This window comes from Scyliorhinus torazame, chromosome 6, assembly GCF_047496885.1.
Source record: "Scyliorhinus torazame isolate Kashiwa2021f chromosome 6, sScyTor2.1, whole genome shotgun sequence".
Lineage (NCBI taxonomy): Eukaryota > Metazoa > Chordata > Chondrichthyes > Carcharhiniformes > Scyliorhinidae > Scyliorhinus > Scyliorhinus torazame.
In genome coordinates this window covers 139,746,398-139,764,757 of record NC_092712.1, presented here as the reverse complement: position 1 = coordinate 139,764,757, position 18,360 = coordinate 139,746,398, and the positions used below count along the sequence as shown (strand labels likewise).

At 46.9% G+C, this 18,360-nt stretch overlaps 1 non-coding gene across 1 annotated transcript; it reads right to left on the bottom strand.

The window, feature by feature from the left end:
* Nucleotides 1-8,353: 8,353 nt before the first annotated feature.
* LOC140425912 (U6 spliceosomal RNA) lies at nucleotides 8,354-8,460 on the bottom strand. The gene has a single exon (XR_011948066.1). It is a non-coding gene; the product is annotated as a U6 spliceosomal RNA (small nuclear RNA).
* Between the last annotated feature and the right edge of the window lie 9,900 nt (nucleotides 8,461-18,360).

Genomic DNA, 18,360 nt, shown 5'->3' with positions numbered 1-18,360 from the left:
TTAAATTTTTTAAGCATGTGACCAGGTATGTAAAGAAGGGTAGTGCAGTTGTCATAGTTCACATGCATTTCAGCAAAGTCTTTGACATGTTCCCACATGGGAGACTTATAAAGAAGGCAAATGCACATGGGATACAGGGTAACATGGTAAGATGGATTCAAAATTGATTTAGTTGTGGGAGGACAGATGATGATGACAGACGGCTGCTTTAGTGACTGGAAGCCAGTGTCCAGAGGTGTACCACGGGGATCTGTGCTGGGTCCCCTATTATTTGTCATTTATATAAATGACATAGACAACTGTGTGGGTGGTAGGATCAGTAAATTTGCAGATGACACAAAGATTGGCCAGGTGGTTGAGTGTCTTGGGTTTCAGGAAGAGATAGATGTAATGGTCAAATGGGCAGAAAAGTGGCAGATGGAATTTAACCCTGAAAAGTGTGAGGTGATACACTTTGGAAGGAAAAGTGTGACAAGGAAGTATTCCATGAATGACATGACACTAGGAAGTTCCGAAAAAGAAAGAGACCTTGGTGTGTATGTCGATAGGTCTCTGAAAGCAGAAGAGTGATGCAAAAGGCATTTTGGACACTTGCCTTTGTCAACTGAGGCACAGACTACAAAAGCAGGGCGGTCATGCTGGAGTTGTATAAAATTTTGCTGAGGCCACAGCTGGAGAACTGTGTGCAACTCTGGTCGCCACATTATTGGAAGGATGTGATTGCATTGGAGGGGGAGCAGAGAAGATTCAGCAGTATGTTGCCTGGGATGGAACATTTAACTTATGAAGAGAGTTTAGTTGGGCTTGGGTTGTTTTCGATGGTGCAGAGAAGACTGAGGGGCGATCTGATCAAGATGTACAAGATTATGAGGGGCATGGAGAGGGTAAATAGGGATATCTGTTCCCCTTAGTTGAAGGGTCAGTTACGAGGGGACAGAAGTTCAAGGTGAGGGGCAGGAAGTTTAGGGGGGATGTCAGGAAAAACCTTTTTACCCAAATGGTGGTGATGGTCTGGAATGCACTACCTGGGAGGGTGGGAGAGGCAGGTTGCCTCACAGCCTTTTAAAAAGTACCTGGATGAGCACTTGGCAGATTTTTTTTTTTTAGAAACTTATCTAATTCTGTCTTTTTCCAATTAAGGGGCAATTTAGCTTGGCTAATCCACCGAGCCTGCTCATCTTTGGGTTGTGAGGGCGAGATCCCCACAAACACGGGGAAAATGTGCAAATTCCACACGGGCAGTGACCCGGGGCTGGGCGGAACCCGGGTCCTCAGCGCCATGAGGCAGCAGTGCTAACCACTGTGCCACCGTGCCACCCCGGCACTTGGCAGATCATAACATACAAGGCTATATGGGCCAAGTGCTGGCAAATGGGATTAGGTTTGTAGATCAGGGGGTTTTCATATGTCGGTGCAGGCTCGATGAGCTGAAAGGCCTCCTCTGCACGGTATGTTCTGTAATTCCGTGATTCTGTGATGGGGTGCGATGAGTCGGGTGTGTCGGGTTTGTCAGTCAGGTGAGTAGGGTAGGTCGAGGGGGTTGCGTGGTTAGTTGGGGGTGGGGGGGAGTCAGGGGTTGGGGAAGGTAGTTGAGGTGTAGTCAGAAGGTGGTCAGCTGGGCTGCGTGGGTAGTTGGCGGGTGGAGGATAGTCAAAGGATAGTTGGGGAGTGGTGTGAGGATAGTGGAGAGGTTGGAAGGGTAGTCCAGCAGGTTGTCAGGGAGTGGGAGAATAGTTGGGGTTTGGGAGGGTAATCTTCGGGGTAGGGCTTTAGTCAGGAGGATAGTTGGCGAGGGGTAGTCGGGTGGTGCGAATAGTCAGGGGGACCAGTGGAGGAGTGGGGAAGTGTGTGTGTGTGTGTGGGGGGGGGGGGGGGGGGGGGGGAGGGGGTGGTATTGGGTACATCAGTACGATAGTTAACCCAGGATTTAGAAGTAGTTTTAATTCTTCAAATATTTCCTGGGCAACTATCCTGCCAAGTGTGCTGAAACCACCTGAAGTCTCAGATTTAAATCAGAATATTAGATGGTTCCCAGTGCAGGGGAATTGTCCATCGGAAGTTTAAACTACTCAGGCAATTCCTGTGCAATGCCACGGAGATCGGAAATTCTGGGACAATCATTAGGTCAACTCGCCGGCAGTCAATGTGGAGGGATGAAAACTGGGGCCAGAATTAGACATAACAAATATATCTTTGAGCATTGTGGGGCTGGAGGAGATTGCAGAGAGAGGGAGGGATAAGGTCATGAAAGGACTTGAAAACAAAGTTGAGAATTTTGTTGCTGGACTGTAGGAGCCAATGTATTTCAGCAAGGACTGGGTTGATGGATGAACATGTCATGGGGTGAATAAGGACATGATGGCAGCAGAATTTCGATGACCACGAAATTACAGAGCGTTGAATGTAGGAGGCCAACTAGGACTACATTGGTATCAGCAAATCTATCGGTAAGAAAGTCATGGATGAGAGTTTCGATAGCGAATGAACTGAAGCAGAGGCAATGTCATGCGATATTAAGAAGTTAGAAATAGGTGACCTTAGTGATGGTGTGCAACAGATGTCAAAAAATGCTGCTTCAAATAACCATCTTTAAATAAATAGGGGCGGCACGATGGCGCAGTAGTTAACACTGCTGCCTCACAGTACCAGGGACCCGGGTTCCATTCCAGTCTTAGGTCATTGTCTGTGTGGAGTTTGTACCTTCTTCCCGTGGGTTTCCTCGGGATGCTCCAGTTTCCTCCCACAGTCCAAAGATGTGCAGATTTGGTAGATTGGCCATGCTAAATTGCCCCTTATTGTCCCAAAGGTTAGGTGGGATTTTAAAAAAATGTTTTTATTCATTTACGGGATGTGGGTGTCACTGGTTAGGCCAGCATTTATTGCCCCTCATCCCTAGTTGCCCTTCAGAAGGTGGTGGTGAGTTGCCTTCTTGAACTGCTGCAGTCCCTGAGGTGTAGGTATACCCACTATGCTGTTAGGGAGATTGTTCCAAGATTTTGCCCCAGTGAAAGTGAAGGAACGGCGATATATTTCCAACTCAGGGTGGTGAGTGACTTGGCGGGGAACCTCCAGGTTGAGGGGTTCCCAGGTATCTGCTGCTGTTGTCCTTCGAGATGGTAGTGATCGTGGGTTTGGAAGGTGCTGTTTAAGGAACTATGGCGAGTTGGATTACGGGGATAGGGTGGCGACGCAGGTTTGGTCGGGTATTCTTTCAGAGGGTCGGTGCAGACACAATGGGCCAACTGGCCTCCTGCACTTTAGTGATTCTATGAATTGTTACATCAGATTCTGCATGATGCTGCGACAATACAATGTGCGCCAGTACTATCGGCAGCATTTGACATGAACGTCATAATTTTGGGGGGGAATGACTTTGACATCTGGTACTCCCTTGAGGCTCTCAAGACCAATAATTTTGAAGCTGATCTCTTAAAAGAGAGTCAACATCTTAAATAGTTTCATGTTATCCAATCTTGTTAAGTAGAAGTCACCTTATTACGCAAACAGAAGAAATGCTGAGGAATTCAAAGTGCACATAACAGTGAGCAGGCCATACAAGCTGCACAGATTACAATTGCATTTTTGTGTAAATTGTTGCTGTGCATACAAATGGCCAAATGCTGTTCCTAATTGTAAGCCATTCCAATAGCAGAAATAATAATGGTGAAGACAAGGCAGCTGTTACCTCCAGAATCTCTCCATTCATACAACAAATTCCTTGCTTTGCTTCAACAATGAAAGGACTGCAACTATTTAACTCTTATGTTTACCACGTTCCAGCACTGAAGAATTCAACTGTTGTCAGATTTTGCACATTTACTTGTGCTAGTGGCATGTGATGCAGACGGCATGACTGAATAACCACAGTGATTACTTCAAGTCTAACATTTTTTTGATATCTTTCCACTTTATAGTCCTGTTATTATTCAGCATTATTCTTATGCCTTTTGTAAAAGATGCTTTGCGGAGGATGGGAGAGGGAAAATAAACTTTTATTTAGTGTTTGCCCCACGTCTCCCAGAACCCTTCAGAGGGAATCCTATCAACCAGTTGTAAATCTAACTTCTCCACTTCTATTTCGCAACAACATTGGTCAGTTTGTACATTTCTTGCCCTCACCAATGCTACTTAAACTGTTCAAATGGTTCAGGATTACAGCACATAGCTGAGTGACAGAAGCATTGCAGTTTTCCTTCTTTGGACAGGCTCCTGTGCTTTCGTTCATGCAGATGTTTTAAACAATTCCTGAAATCAGTAAAGTCATGTCTGAATCAGTTTCCGTTGGAACCCTTAAAACCCATTCTTATTTTTAATTTTTAGGCTAGTACACTGGACTTTTTTGTAAATCTTTTCCTTTCTACTGCTGATGCCTGTTGATGTCAGTCGACCATCATTCCAGCTATCTGTTCATTTGTTAACATGACTGCAGTGCACCAGTAAATAGGCCAGAGGTTACTGGATGCAATTCAGACAGAGTGACTGGGAAATTTATATAAGGCGATGCGGTCTTCGGGTGAAGTGATGCATGCAGCTGCTGCAAGTTTCTCCATAAACTATAATCAAACAGAAAGAGAAAAGTCATTTGTGGATCCCGTCAAATAAAACCAGAGCTAGCATTTGGATTTGCAGCTTTTCTGTCAAATTCCATTTGTTATTCGTGAGTGCCAAGCATCTACAGTTACAGATTTAGAATTTTTCCCAACCTCTAAAACAAAAAGTTTCTGAAATGTGTCTGGTGTCCAACTCCCAGTGCCTGGGGTGTTAAGGGAGAAGGTCCAAGTACTCTGGTGGTCTAGTCAGAAGATCTATCCAAAAAAACTCCTTAGAGATCCAGGGAGGTTGCTTATCACACAAAGCACCATCAATTTTGTTTTCAGACATTGAATTTGGACAAATGTTTCAAAATTTGGGTGGTCACAGTCTACTGTTCAAGCCTAAATTGATTTAAATGTTCTCCTGTGTAAAATACTAACCCAGGAGCGGAAGCACTATAAATCAGATTAGAAGCACCAGACGAGGGAGGAATAGAAAATTAAGCCAATGATCCCACCCATGACTCCTGGAAAATGTGAGAATGTAGGAGCATCGGGTGTGGACATGAGTGGAAAGCTATGATGCTCTCTTGATCAACTAGCTTGATAACATTCACATTCTCACTCAAATGAGCAACCACCATTTCAACAAGGAGAGGTAGTGGCATGGTGATATTGTCATTGGACTAGCAATCCAGAGACCCAGGCTATTGCTCTGGGGGCCTGGATCCGAATCCCACCACAGCAGATGGTGAAATCTAAATTCAATAAGAGCCTGCGATTAAAAGTCTAATGATGATGGCATGGTGGCGCACTGGTTAGCACTGCTGCCTCACAGCACCATGGAGACAGGTTCAATTCCGGCTTGGGTCACTGTCTGTACAGACTTTGCACTTTCTCCCCGTGGGCTTCCTCCAGGTGCTCTGGTTCCTCTGACAGAACAAAGATGTGCGGGTTAGGTGGTTTGGCCCCTCAATGTCCAGGGATGTGCGGGTTAGGTTATGGGGTTAAGGGGATAGGGCGGGGTGTTCATGGGTGGAGTGCTCATTCAAAGGGTCGGTGCAGACTCAATGGGCCGAATGTACACCCTCTCCACTGTAGGGGTTCTATGATTCTATGACCATGAAACCATTGTCGATTGTGGTAAAAACCCATCTAGTTCACTAATTTGATGTCCTTACCTAGCCCGGCCTATGTATAATTCCAGACCCAAAGAAATGTAGTTGACACTTCTGAAAGAGGCCAGCCCACATCCCTTGAATCAATTTTTTAAAAAAACAAGAGGCTGGATTCTTCACTTCGCAACGTCAGAAGCAAGAATCGTGATCGGGCGGGGGATTGCGTGAAATTTTAAAAGTCTGTTTTGCGCCTGGCGCGCCAATTCCGACACCATGGTCCGATCCCTCGCTGGTCGCAATATTCAATGCCATTTGCATGGATGTTAATATTACTAGCGGTAGGACACTTCACAATAATAATAATCTTTATTGGTGCCACAAGTAGGCTTACATTAACACTGCAATGACGTTACTGTGAAAATCCCCAGTCTCCACACTCCGGCGCCTGTTCGGGTACACTGAGGGAGAATTCAGAATGTCCAATTCACCTAACAAGCATTTCATTCATGACTTGTGGGAGGAAACCAGAGTACCCGGAGGAAACCCATGCAGACATTTGCTATCACTGGTGGTTGGATACTTCATGCTCTACCTCTCTGCACCACTCCACCCCTCTTCGGCAGAGGTCACTGGTGCGAATTGGAACAAGTATTTACAAGTGCGGCCTGGGCACCATGGCTGTTGAGAGGAGCGAGAAGGGAAGAAAACTCTTAAAAATTCTCCAAAATTGTCGGGCTTGCTGGCGGTAGATGCCTGGGCCAGGGGGAGTAGCGGGGAATGACTTGGTGCCAACACCGTAGACTCAGTGTAATAATCCACAGGAGGCAGGGGTTCCATCACTACACCGGTATTTATTTGCAATAACTTATATACAAGAGCAGCTCCAAACAGTGCTGCTAGCATTCCAGTCAATTTAAGACTGCCTCACAAAGCCTACACAGGTGCTTATATGGGCCCCCTCAATGAGCTATCATTGAGGGAGCTCATACTCGAATTGGCCAACCAATAATGCCAATTGGAGGTCATTACACTCAGGCTATCCCTCTCGGGATCGGGATGGCCTGGCTCAGACCGACATTGCTGCATTACGTGTTTTAAACGCACTCCTTTGGTGCTACTTTCAGGCTCCTGGCTGCTCACACTGCTGACTGATCACGTGACCTGTAAATGTTCACAGAGCCTCTGGTCATCTGAGAACCCACCCAGGCCGCCACTCTGGGAACCCTCAGACCCCAGCTGTATCATCAACTGGATGGGTGTGGCCAAGCTCAATCAGTGGCACACCAGGTGCTGACCCTCCTCAGTTCACTCATCAGAAGCACAAATCCACTACAGGGGATGCAGGGGAACAACAGAGTTCACCTCAAACGAAGGACATATGCACAGTGGTCTTTGGCACCCACCCTGGCACATTGCCCCCCTCAGAGCAGAGACCTCACCAGTGACACTGTCAGCTAGCCCACCCCTCGGGAGCATGAGCTGACTCCAAGCACACCGTTGGTGTGCGACAACCAGCGACACATCATGTACATCTGCACCCGATACCCAATCAGCGTGTACGGTACTTACATCCTGGCACTTTTTGACATTCCCGGCACCTTTGAGGTGCTCCCTCGGGTGAGGGGTTGGCTCTTGTGGGACAAGACTTACCCGTTGAGGTCATGGCTGATGACATCTGTCTGGAGGCCGACATGGAGATCCATTATAATGATGCCCATTCAGCAACTGAGGGCCTGAACATTGTGCTGGCCTGCTGTGCCTTCACAACATCACGCAGCAGAGGGGTGACATGTAGGAGGAAGAGGAAGAACGCCAGGCCTTATCTGATGAGGAGGATGAGGAGGGTGACTAGGGCGAACTGGGCATGGAGCCCAGGTTGGCACAGAAAGCCACCCAATGTGTGATCCAGGGCCGCTGCACAAGGACAATCTCATCACCTCCCGATTTGTCAACTAAGGGGCTTGGCCACTGTCAGCTCTATTACCCTGTCCCACCTCTCTATTCTCCTTCTCCCTTCCCACTTCAAAATGAAACCCCTTCCCATACCCGCTCATCCCTTCCCTATCCAACTTCCTTTACTCCACCTTCCCCCTAAACTTCCACTCTTTCCCACTATCACAGCACCCCCTCCCACCTCTCAGACGTTGGCCCTGGGTTGGCTGTGTAAGTGGGTCTTGTCCACAGGATGGGGGTCCCCCAAGGCTGCGAACCTAGCCTCCTAACATACTCCCTATACACACATGATTGTGTGGCAAAATTTGGCTGCAACTCCATCTACAAGATTGCTGATGACACGACCGTAGTGGGTTGGATCTCGAACAACAATGATTCAGAGTACAGGAGGGACATAGAGAATCTAGTGGCATGGTGTAATGACAACAATCTCTCCCTCAACCTCAGCAAAACTAACAAGCTGATCATTGTCTTCAGGAAACAAAGTATGGTGCACACCCTGTGGTGATATGCCTGCAAACAATACCATAGGTGGCTGGTGGTGCGACCTCCAACTAGCAGGTGGCAGTACAGACACACCTTGCAGTCTCAGGACAGTGGTCATGTAACTAGACCCTCCAATATAAGTGGGTGCATATCTGGCCATGAACAGATGGTTATATGACTAATAAGTGGACAGTCGTTCAAGAGTAGTTCCAGAGGAGTACAAAGAAACTCCATGATAACTTGTTCTGTAACAGATTGTTATCTTTTTTTTTTGAACGCTTCACGAATTTGCGTGTCATCCTTGCGCAGGGGCCATGCTAATCTTCTCTGTATCGTTCCAATTTTAATATATGTGCTGCCGAAGTGAGCACAACAGATTGTTCTCTTAACATGTGTGATTCAATAAAGATCCTGGTTTGGAGAAGTCAAGTCATTTGGTACATTCCTTGCTAGTCATCGAACACCAAACACATGGTACCAGAGTGCTGAAAATTTGAAGATAATGATGGCAGTGACAAAGTTAAAATTCGGCAGACGGACCAATCTGGTGAACTGCAGCCATTGGTGGCTTGGCGTAATGGAAGAATGGAGCTAGAGATGAACGATATCAGGGGACCCCACGAGCTCCAGTTCACGGTTACGTAGAAAATTTTTAACGTCTTTTTGAGCAGTAATTTTGATTCTACCTTTTAGCCCTCGGCCTGCGGCACAGCCTGACGACAGGCTTCCCGCGTTGCTGCTCACGGCAGCAGGTCCTCAAGCAGCAGAACTATATAATATCTTTGCCTGTGGCAGCGAAGAGCAGAACAAGAGCTACGATGAAGCGTCAAAGTACTTTGATCAGTGTTTTTCTCTGAAAAATAACAAAGCATCTGAACGTAATACAGTTCTACCCAGAAAGAAGGGCTTCAATCAAAAAGCCACATGTCTTGCGAACGAGGTGGCTGCACAGCAAAACAGCGCACTTAGCTCAAACGATTTTGGCGCCAACTCAGAGAAAGATGCCAGCGCCATCAGTGCTGTGATGCACATTATAATGAAACGTGGTCTCAGTTTGGGTGGCCATTTTGAGCGCACCGATACGAAATATCAAAATAAATGTGGTCTTGATGCGGGCAACCATTTTGGGCAGCACGCCCCACCTGCCACCTTGTACCAGAACTGTGGCACTCGACATGGCCCAAGGAAATGTCCGGCCTTTGATAGAGTTGTTTCAAGTGCGGCCGTGTTGGTCATTTGGTGAAACAGTGCTCCAGGAGACCAAAGTAGATAATTTGACCGGACGTGGTCAATAAATGCAGATAATGGGATGATCCTTGGTGACTCATTTTTTGTGCATTCTATTTCCACCGAAGACACAGTGAGTCGGACAATGGACGAGATGGACATTTTGTTGACTGATTGCAACAACAATTATAGCCCTGCTGATATTATCGAAAGCTGATGGACCATTCCAGTACAGTTAAATAAGATGATGATGAAGTGCAAACTTGTTACGGGAGTGAAGGTAAACCTCCTCAGCTTGCGTGATCTGCACGGGTTGCGGGTGGCGCCGACAGTTGCAACCTGGCCAAGGATGCTATTTGACTACAGTGGAAATGAGTTTGAGACAATGGGAGAATGTGACCGAGAGGCGTGGGTGCATAATAAAAGACATATTGTGCCGTTCTCCATTGTAAACACGAATCGTGAGTCCATCCTAGGTGCAGACGGGTGTGAATCCCTCAATTTAGTTGAGCGACTGTGTGTCCCTGAAGACGGCTGGTCAGCTGAATATTAGAGATCCCTACAAGATGTTAGATGTTCACGATTTATGAGGATTCAGAAGAAATCCAGGTGGAGGACAACAAATCAGACGAGGAAACGGAACAGCCAGCGAGCATTCCGCCATTCTGGTTAACAGTCTTCAAGAACGTGAACGTGCTCATTGACATGATGCAGGAGCATGACGAGCCCGTATTAAAGCATCTGCAAGATGTGAATGTTAAATGGACGGAGCATGAGAAGCCATAGACCTTCACTCTGGAGTTTAAGTCCGGACTCAATAAATATTTCACAAACGAGATGATCACGAAAGTATATCAGCTGGATTCACGGCCGCTTAAATCATTCTTTGAAATCATCGGGGCGCAGGCTGTAAGATCAACTGGAGGGAGGGCACAAATGTAATATTGAAAACAATTTAAACCAAACTGAAACACGAAGGTTGAAGCAGTCGCAGAACAGTTACGAAAACTGTACCAAATGAATCGTTCTTTAATTTCTTCAGTTCCACAGCATGGAACTTTTGGAAGCCAAACACAAGGCTGACGATGAACTTGGCAGCCTACGGTGTGAACACATAATTCCATGTGCAATGTTGTACTTTACAGGAGAAATCATTGCAGACGATGCTGAATCCGATGATGAGTACTATGAATGTATGTTTGAAGATTTCAACCATGATGCAGAGAGTGATGGCGTGGAAGTTGAGACAGATGAAGACCAGTATGAACTACTTGTAGATCTTTTTCGCAGGAGCAAAGATGGCTCAATAGAAAGGCACAAGAAGCGCTACTCCGGTGGTTTGGACAGAATGAATAGGTATTAACGGTGGACGCCCAGACCGCGCTGGATACTGAGAAGAGCGGGAGCTCGGAATTGGTGCACTCCGAAATAGAAACTGCGATTGAAGCTACCGACAGCATGGAGGACCAGCCACTGACCAAGCTAGAAACAGAAGGAATCATCCCAATATTAGAGAAACTGGCTCCAGAGGTACGTCTTTGAAACAATTCCTGTAGTCGATTCCCAGATCACCAAGAACACTGAGTATGAGTGGGAAGGTGCAGACGATGACAACGACTTTGATGTTGGCGAGCTTGATTACTCCAGGACTGAAATAGTGGAGATCCTTGAGGACACTGACGATGAAGGGGAAGACATTGATGGTGAATACGATGACGGCAATTCGGATGTCGAAGTGATTGGTGACTCCGAGAGTGACCCAGAGGAAGAGCTGATGACAATCTCAATATGCAGCTCAATGGATCACTCATACATTCTTGAATTTGATCAAGATGACGAACGCACTGTGCAAAGAGGAAAAGAAGCAGGAGGCCGGCACATAAACCTTTTGCAGACAGTGAGCTCACACCCATCCTTCAAATGGGGATCTGCGTCGGGGGCTTTTGACCTTGGGCCACTGTGCCCTGGGGCATGAGGTAGGGGGAGCAGAAGGCAACAGGGGTTGGGAATGCAGGCAGGCCTGCTGTGAAGATTAATGTGACAGAGGTGATACATGTTTTAATAGCGAACATTTTACTGTGACAGATTTCCATACCACCTAGCTGCTGATAATGACACCTCCCTGATCCCCCTCCCCCAGTGCCCACTCAGTGCTTCTCACTGTCCTTGATCTTTCATGGCCTAGTGGTATGTCTAGGTATGTCCCCAGGATGCGCATCAGAGGTGGTGGCAGCCTGCTGTTTTCCACGCCCCTGTGACCTTTGATGCCCTTGGTGAATGTAATCTGGAGGGCCTGGAGTCAGGGGGGTCCTGTCTGGCTTATTGCTGTCACTGGCGTCATCGTGCTACCCTGTTCTGCCTGCTGCCCTTTGAATGCGCTGGTGCCAGGATGGGGTGATTTGAAAGAACTGGAGACCACCATCGTAGGTTAGCCTCCAGCGCCTCCTCCTCCCTGATGGTGCCATAGGTCCCTGGGGGACTCCATGGGATGGAAGGCAGCTGGAGTAAGCTTCTGAGGCCTCTGAGTCTTCTGGCATTGCCAGTACCGAAGGCGCCCCATTGTCTGTACCATGGTGTCGACGCCTTTAGCAATGGACATCAGTGACTGGGCCATGCCCTGGAGGGCCTCAACAATGTGACCTGCATCTGGGACACGCCCATCAGCAACTGGGACATGATGTCTATGCTCTCAGTCATGGTCATCCCAGACTGAGTCATGACTTGGGCATCACCACTCAAGACGCGGACATCGTGCTCCAGGTTTTCCACTGCGGTCTCCAGCATAGCAATGTTGGCTTCAGGCCATGTATTTTTGGGGCCATCCCCTGTTCCTGAAGGCTTTGGGACACCCCAATCGGCCTTGCAGTTGCTGGAATGTCTCTGTCACCCCTTCCTGAATGTCACAGCTGTGCCCTATCATCTGCATCAGCTCTGCGAGAAACATGTCCAGAGGCTCAGCATCTGCCTGGGACCCAACTTAGTCCAGGGAGCAACAGACCTCCAAATGCTGTCTCCCGTGGCTGTTCCTGCCTCCATCTGATGTGTAGCAGCAATTGTGTAATGCTCACCAGATTGTGCCCCAGATGCCTGTCCACTAAGATGTGTGTCTCTGCGCAGATGAAAGATGCGGGTGATAGCTGTGATGCCTAAACAACATAACGGGCTACAAAGCGAAGTCAATCAGTATCTCTGGCAGCAGCGCACCCCTCCCCGATGAATTCAATGCATTCTATGCTCGGTTCGAGCAGGTAACCAACAATCCACTGTCGAGTGCTCCAGCAGCTTATAATTCACCCATACCCACCATCACAGCTTCCGAAGTCAGGTCGGCCTTCCTGAAAGTGAACCCTCGGAAGGCGACGGGCCCGGACGGGATCCCTGGTCGTGCACTCAGAGTCTGCGTGGACCAGCTGGCAGAGGTATTCGCGAACATCTTTAACCTGTCCCTACTCCACTCCGAGGTCCCCACCTGCTTCAAGAAGACCACCATCATACCGGTACCAAAGAAGAACCAGGCAACGTGCCTCAATGACTACCGTCCGCTAGCCCTGACTTCAGTCGTAATGAAGTGCTTCGAGAGGTTGATCATGAAGCGCATCACCTCCATACTCCCAGAACGCCTTGATCCACTGCAATTCGCATACCGTCGCAACCGGTCCACATCAGACGCCATTTCCCTGGCCCTATACTCATCCCTAGAGCATCTCAAAAACAAGGACTCCTACATCAGACTCCTATTTATTGACTACAGCTCCGCCTTCAACATCATAATCCCAGCCAAGCTCATATCAAAGCTCCAAAATTAGGACTTGGCTCCCCACTCTGCAACTGGATCCTTGATTATCTGACCAATAGACCACAATAGTAAGAATGAACAACAACACCTCCTCCATAATAGTCCTCAATACCGGGGCCCCACAAGGCTGCGTACTTAGCCCCCTACTCTACTCCCTGTACACACACGACTGCGTGGCAAAACTTGGTTCCAACTCTACTACAAGTTTGCTGACGATACGACCATAGTGGGTCGGATCTCGAATAACGACAAGTTAGAATACGGGCGGGAGATAGAGAACCTAGTGGAGTGGTGTAGCGACAACAATCTCTCCCTCAATGCCAGCAAAACTAAAGAGCTGGTCATTGACTTCAGGAAGCAAAGTACTGTCCACACCGCTGTCAGCATCAACGGGGCCGAGGTGGAGATGGTTAGCAGTTTCAAATTCCTAGGGGTGTATATCTCCAAAAATCTGGCCTGGTCCACCCACATCGACGCTACCACCAAGAAAGCACAACAGCGCCTATACTTTCTCAGGAAACTAAAGAAATTCGGCATGTCCACATTAACCCTTACCAACTTTTACAGATGCACCATAGAAAGCATCCTATTGGGCTGCATCACAGCCTGGTATGACAGCTGCTCGGCCCAGGGCCGCAAGAAACTTCAGAGAGTCGTGAACACCGCCCAATCCATCACACGAACCTGCCTCCCATCCATTGACTCCATCTACACCTCCCGCTGCCTGGGGAAAGCGGGCAGCATAATAAAAGATCCCTCCCACCCAGCTTACTCACTCTTCCAACTTCTTCCATCAGGCAGGAGATACAGAAGTCTGAGAACACGCATGAACAGACTCAAAAACAGCTTCTTCCCCACTGTCACCAGACCCCTAAATGACCCTCTTATGGACTGACCTCATTAACACTACATCCTGTATGCTTCATCCGATGCCAGTGCTTATGTAGTTACATTGTATATGTTGTGTTGCCCTATTATGTATTTTCTTTTATTCCCTTTTCTTCCTATGTACTTAATGATCTGTTGAGCTGCTCGCAGAAAAATACTTTTCACTGTACCTCGTGACAATAAACAAATCCAATCCAATCAATGTTGGCCTCCTTGAAGCTCTCCTCTGAGATGGTGTCTTGGGTGGCAGGAGGGAAGGACTCCGGATATCCCAGCCTCATCAGATGGAGATTTTGCGAGACAATGGACATGTGGTCAGTGATAGGGTAGTATGATTTTGTCTGACATGAACAACTCACTTGAGACAGGTGATCTGGGTGAAGGGGCAGCGGATCCTCACCTTTGTGGCACAGGCCAAGCTCACTCTCGGTAACTGCTCTCTCCTGGGGCAACCCTGTGATTTCCAGGGCCCATTCCTCATACGGGGTGAGGAGATCAATCCCTGAGATTCCTCCCTCCTTCTTGGCCCTTTCCTTTTTATAATGGGTTATCTTATACTGCGGAGACAAAGAGAGGGCATTGTGAGCCACAAGGGTCAAGGGTGTTTATAGCAGGTGGCATGTGTGGACATTACACCTGGACAAGAAGGGCTGTGTTGGTGGTGGCAGCGGGTTTTGAGGAACAAGCATGAAGATCGGATGTGGGGAGGGTGCGAGGTGTCACCCGTGATTTGGGGGGGGGTTGGGAAATTAGAGGAGTGGCAGACGGAACTGATGCCAGGAGAGAGGTGGTAACTGACCCTTACAACTCATTGGCGGTTGTTTGTCTTCTTCCTGCATTGGATGGTGGTCCTCCTGGTTATGCTGCCTGCATTGACAGCCTTCCAGGAGGCATTGCTGATCCTGCTGCTCGTCCTCTGACCCCTCAGGGGAAGAAGGTGGCTCACCTCTCTTTCACAGCACCGAGAAGCTTGTCAGCATCCCCAAATCGAAGAGCAGGTCTGCACGCTACCATGCTTATGTGTTGACTGGGAGTCAGTGATGACAGAGTGTTTAAAAGCAGCTTCCCTTGTTAGTGGCAAGACGCTGAAGTGCGAGTCGGGCGAATCAGACGGCGAGACAGCCAGGAATTGTGAGAATCTCGTGGGGGCTCATTTTTGGCATTAATTTCCATTGAATATGGGTCGCCATCTCGCCAACGCAAGCGTCACGAAACACCCTGCTGAACCCGCCCAAAACCGGACTTTGACATTTTCCCTTTGAATTGGGGCCCATAGTCTCCCAAACTGAGAATCATGGCCAAGGCACCAAAAGCTGCAGCTATCAAACTGCTCCCCAGTGAGAATCACAGCCTTTACATGGAGATGGAGGGAAGAGAAGATATTGGGTAGAAATTACCAAGAGAAAATCATAGAATTTACAGTGCTGAAGGAGGCCATTTGCAGACTCGGCACAGACAGTGACCCCAACCGGAAATCGAACCTGGGACCCTGGAGCTGCGAAGCAACTGTGCTAACCACTATGCTACCGTGCTGCCCTAAAATAAAAGGACTTGTTTCTCATAGTACTCGTTGAAAACTCCACTGAAAAAATGTTTCTTTCTCTCCGGCAGAATTAAATGCCAGCATACTCTACATGCTATAGTGGTTCTTTAGCTCAAAGTTTGCTGGTGTGCAGTGGACGGATAAACTACCTTTATGACATGTAATGTACTTTAAATGTTTATATTTGTACCTTGTACCAAAATGCATAACTGGAGTTCTGTATCTTAAAGGATGATGGTTATCTAGGGATAGCAAAGACTAATGCCGCTTTGTAGTTGTTTTGAAGATAAAATCAGCTGTGGCCAAGATAAACCCAAGCACATTTTATCTCAATGATTGTGAGCAATAATGACCAAAATGAGAATGCTGAGATGTGCTCAGATGTATCAGTGAATAATGTTTGCCTGGAACATTATTTCAGTGATGCTGTCAAGCTACTGCAGCAGGAGACCCTTGTATGCCGAACAATTAAATCTACTGAGATATTAATAACCACAACAAAAACAAATTTCAAAGTGTAACCAAATGCTTAATTTAAAAAGAAAAATGACCTGTTAATCTGTTATGTTTCTTGAACGGCTAGGAACAAAATGTTTTTGCTTATTTAGGCTGCCGAGTGTAGCCTGCGTCTTTATCTGAGTCTTTATCTAAAGTTGGAATGGCTTTATTAAACAATTATTTTTTGCTACCTAATTTGGAAAAAATTATATGCAAAGATAATCTACCCCAACAAATATAAGATCTATTGAAAAAGACAGATGATTATTACCGAAGAGGTTAGTTGTAAAACATCCTTTTCCATTACTGAGTAGACTTTCAAACCCATATTTAACAGGAACAGATTTCAACATTGTTTTTTTTAAATGAAGGAACTCTTTATTGGATGATTTATGAAGAGATCATATCAACATGGGCAAAAAACAACTCTATAGTTTGCAAGAGACAGCCAAATTTGAAATATGATTTTCTGCAGAGCAGCAGGCCCATGCAAGTAGCACTTAGGGCTCTTATACTCTGCTCATTTAGTAAATACAAATAATATAAATTTCTCAGAGACCAACTCTGCTGGGGTGAGTTCAGAAATATAGAACTGCTGTCGGCCCATGTTCAAAGAAACAGACTGTATCCCAAATTGTTAGGTTAAGATTTTTTTTCTGGTTAGGACAGGGCGCATACATCATATGCACATTTTCTGGTCTTGTTCTAAGCTTATGAGCTTTTGGGTCTCATTCTTTAGCACCATGTCAAGAATTCATTGGGTAGAGCCAATTTTCCTTTGGTGGCTATCTTTGGGGTTTCAGATTTACCGGAGTTGCAGACGGTGGGGAAGGAAGATGTCCTTGCTCTTGCCTCACTAATAGCCCAAAGGCAAGTTCTGTTTGGATGGAGTATGGGTGGCACGGTAGCACAGTGGTTAGCACGGTTGCTTCACAGCACCAGGGTCCTAGGTTTGATTCCTGCTTGGGTCACTGTCTGCATGTTCTCCCTGTGTCTGCGTGGGTTTCCTCTGGGTGATCCGGTTTCCTCCCACAAGTCTCAAAAGACGTGACTGTTAGGTGAATTGGACATTCTGAATTTTCCCTCCATGTACCCGAACTGGCGCCGGAGTGTGGCACATAGGGGCTTTTCACAGTAACTTCATTGCGGTGTTAATAAAAGCCTACTTGTGACAATAATAAAGATTATTATAAGAAGTCTTTGGTCCCGCCCAGTGCCTGGTTAAGTGACCTGATGGAGTTCTTGCATTTAGAAAAAGTCAAGTATATCTTGAGAGTGTCAACGGAAGGGTTCTACATGAGGTGACAGCCATTCATTTCCTCCATCAGGGAGGAGGTCACCGTCAGATGTTGGAGGGTGGGAGGGGGGGGACAGATTTAGGGGATTTGTTCTTTTTGGGTTTGCGTTTGGATTTGGGTTTGGTTTTGGGTAGGGCGGTCGAAATATTATAATTGTTGTGTGAAGATGTTATATTGGAAAAACTTTTCTCAATAAAAATATATATTTTTAAAAAGGACAGGGCGCATACACCTATGAGGGTTTTCAATTTTTCAATCAACGCCACCATGATAATCCACCTGAGATACCCTGATCCTTGGGCCCTTCCAAGGATGAAGATGAAGTTTTCTTTTTTTGGTTAAATCTTCAACTCCAAAGGCAGTCCTTCATTAGCAGGACCAACACAGAATGCTTTAACCTCGTGTGGGTAAATCTTTTAAACTGGGTCTCTCAGCTGTACTTATATTCACACTCAGTATTAAGAGATGAACTTTCAGGTAGTGGCATTCCCACTAGCTGCCCTTGCCCTTCTAGATGGTAGAGGTTGCAGGTTTGGAAGGTGCTGCTGAAGGAGCCATTGTGGGTTCTGCATTGCATTTTGTAGGTGTGTCAGTGGTGAATGTTTACTGCGGTGCATGGGGTGACAATCACACAAGCTGCTTTGTCCTGGATGATGTTGAATTTCTTGACTTTTACTGGACCTGCACTCATCCAGGCAAGGAGAGAATGTTCCATCACACCCCTGACTTGTGCCTTCTAGATAGGAGACAGAATTTGGGGAGTCAGGAGGTGAGTTACTCATTGCAGGATTCCCAGCCTCTGACACCTGGTCTTGGAGCCCCAGTATTTATATGGCTAATCCAGTTCGGTTTCTGGTCAATGGTAATGTCCAGGATGTTAATAGTGGAGGATTCATCAATACTAATGACATTTAATGTCACGGGGAGATGGTTAGATTCACTCTTGGAGATAGTCATTGCTTGTCACTTTTGTGGTGTGAATGTCACTGGTCACTTATCAGCCCAATCTTGAAAATGATCC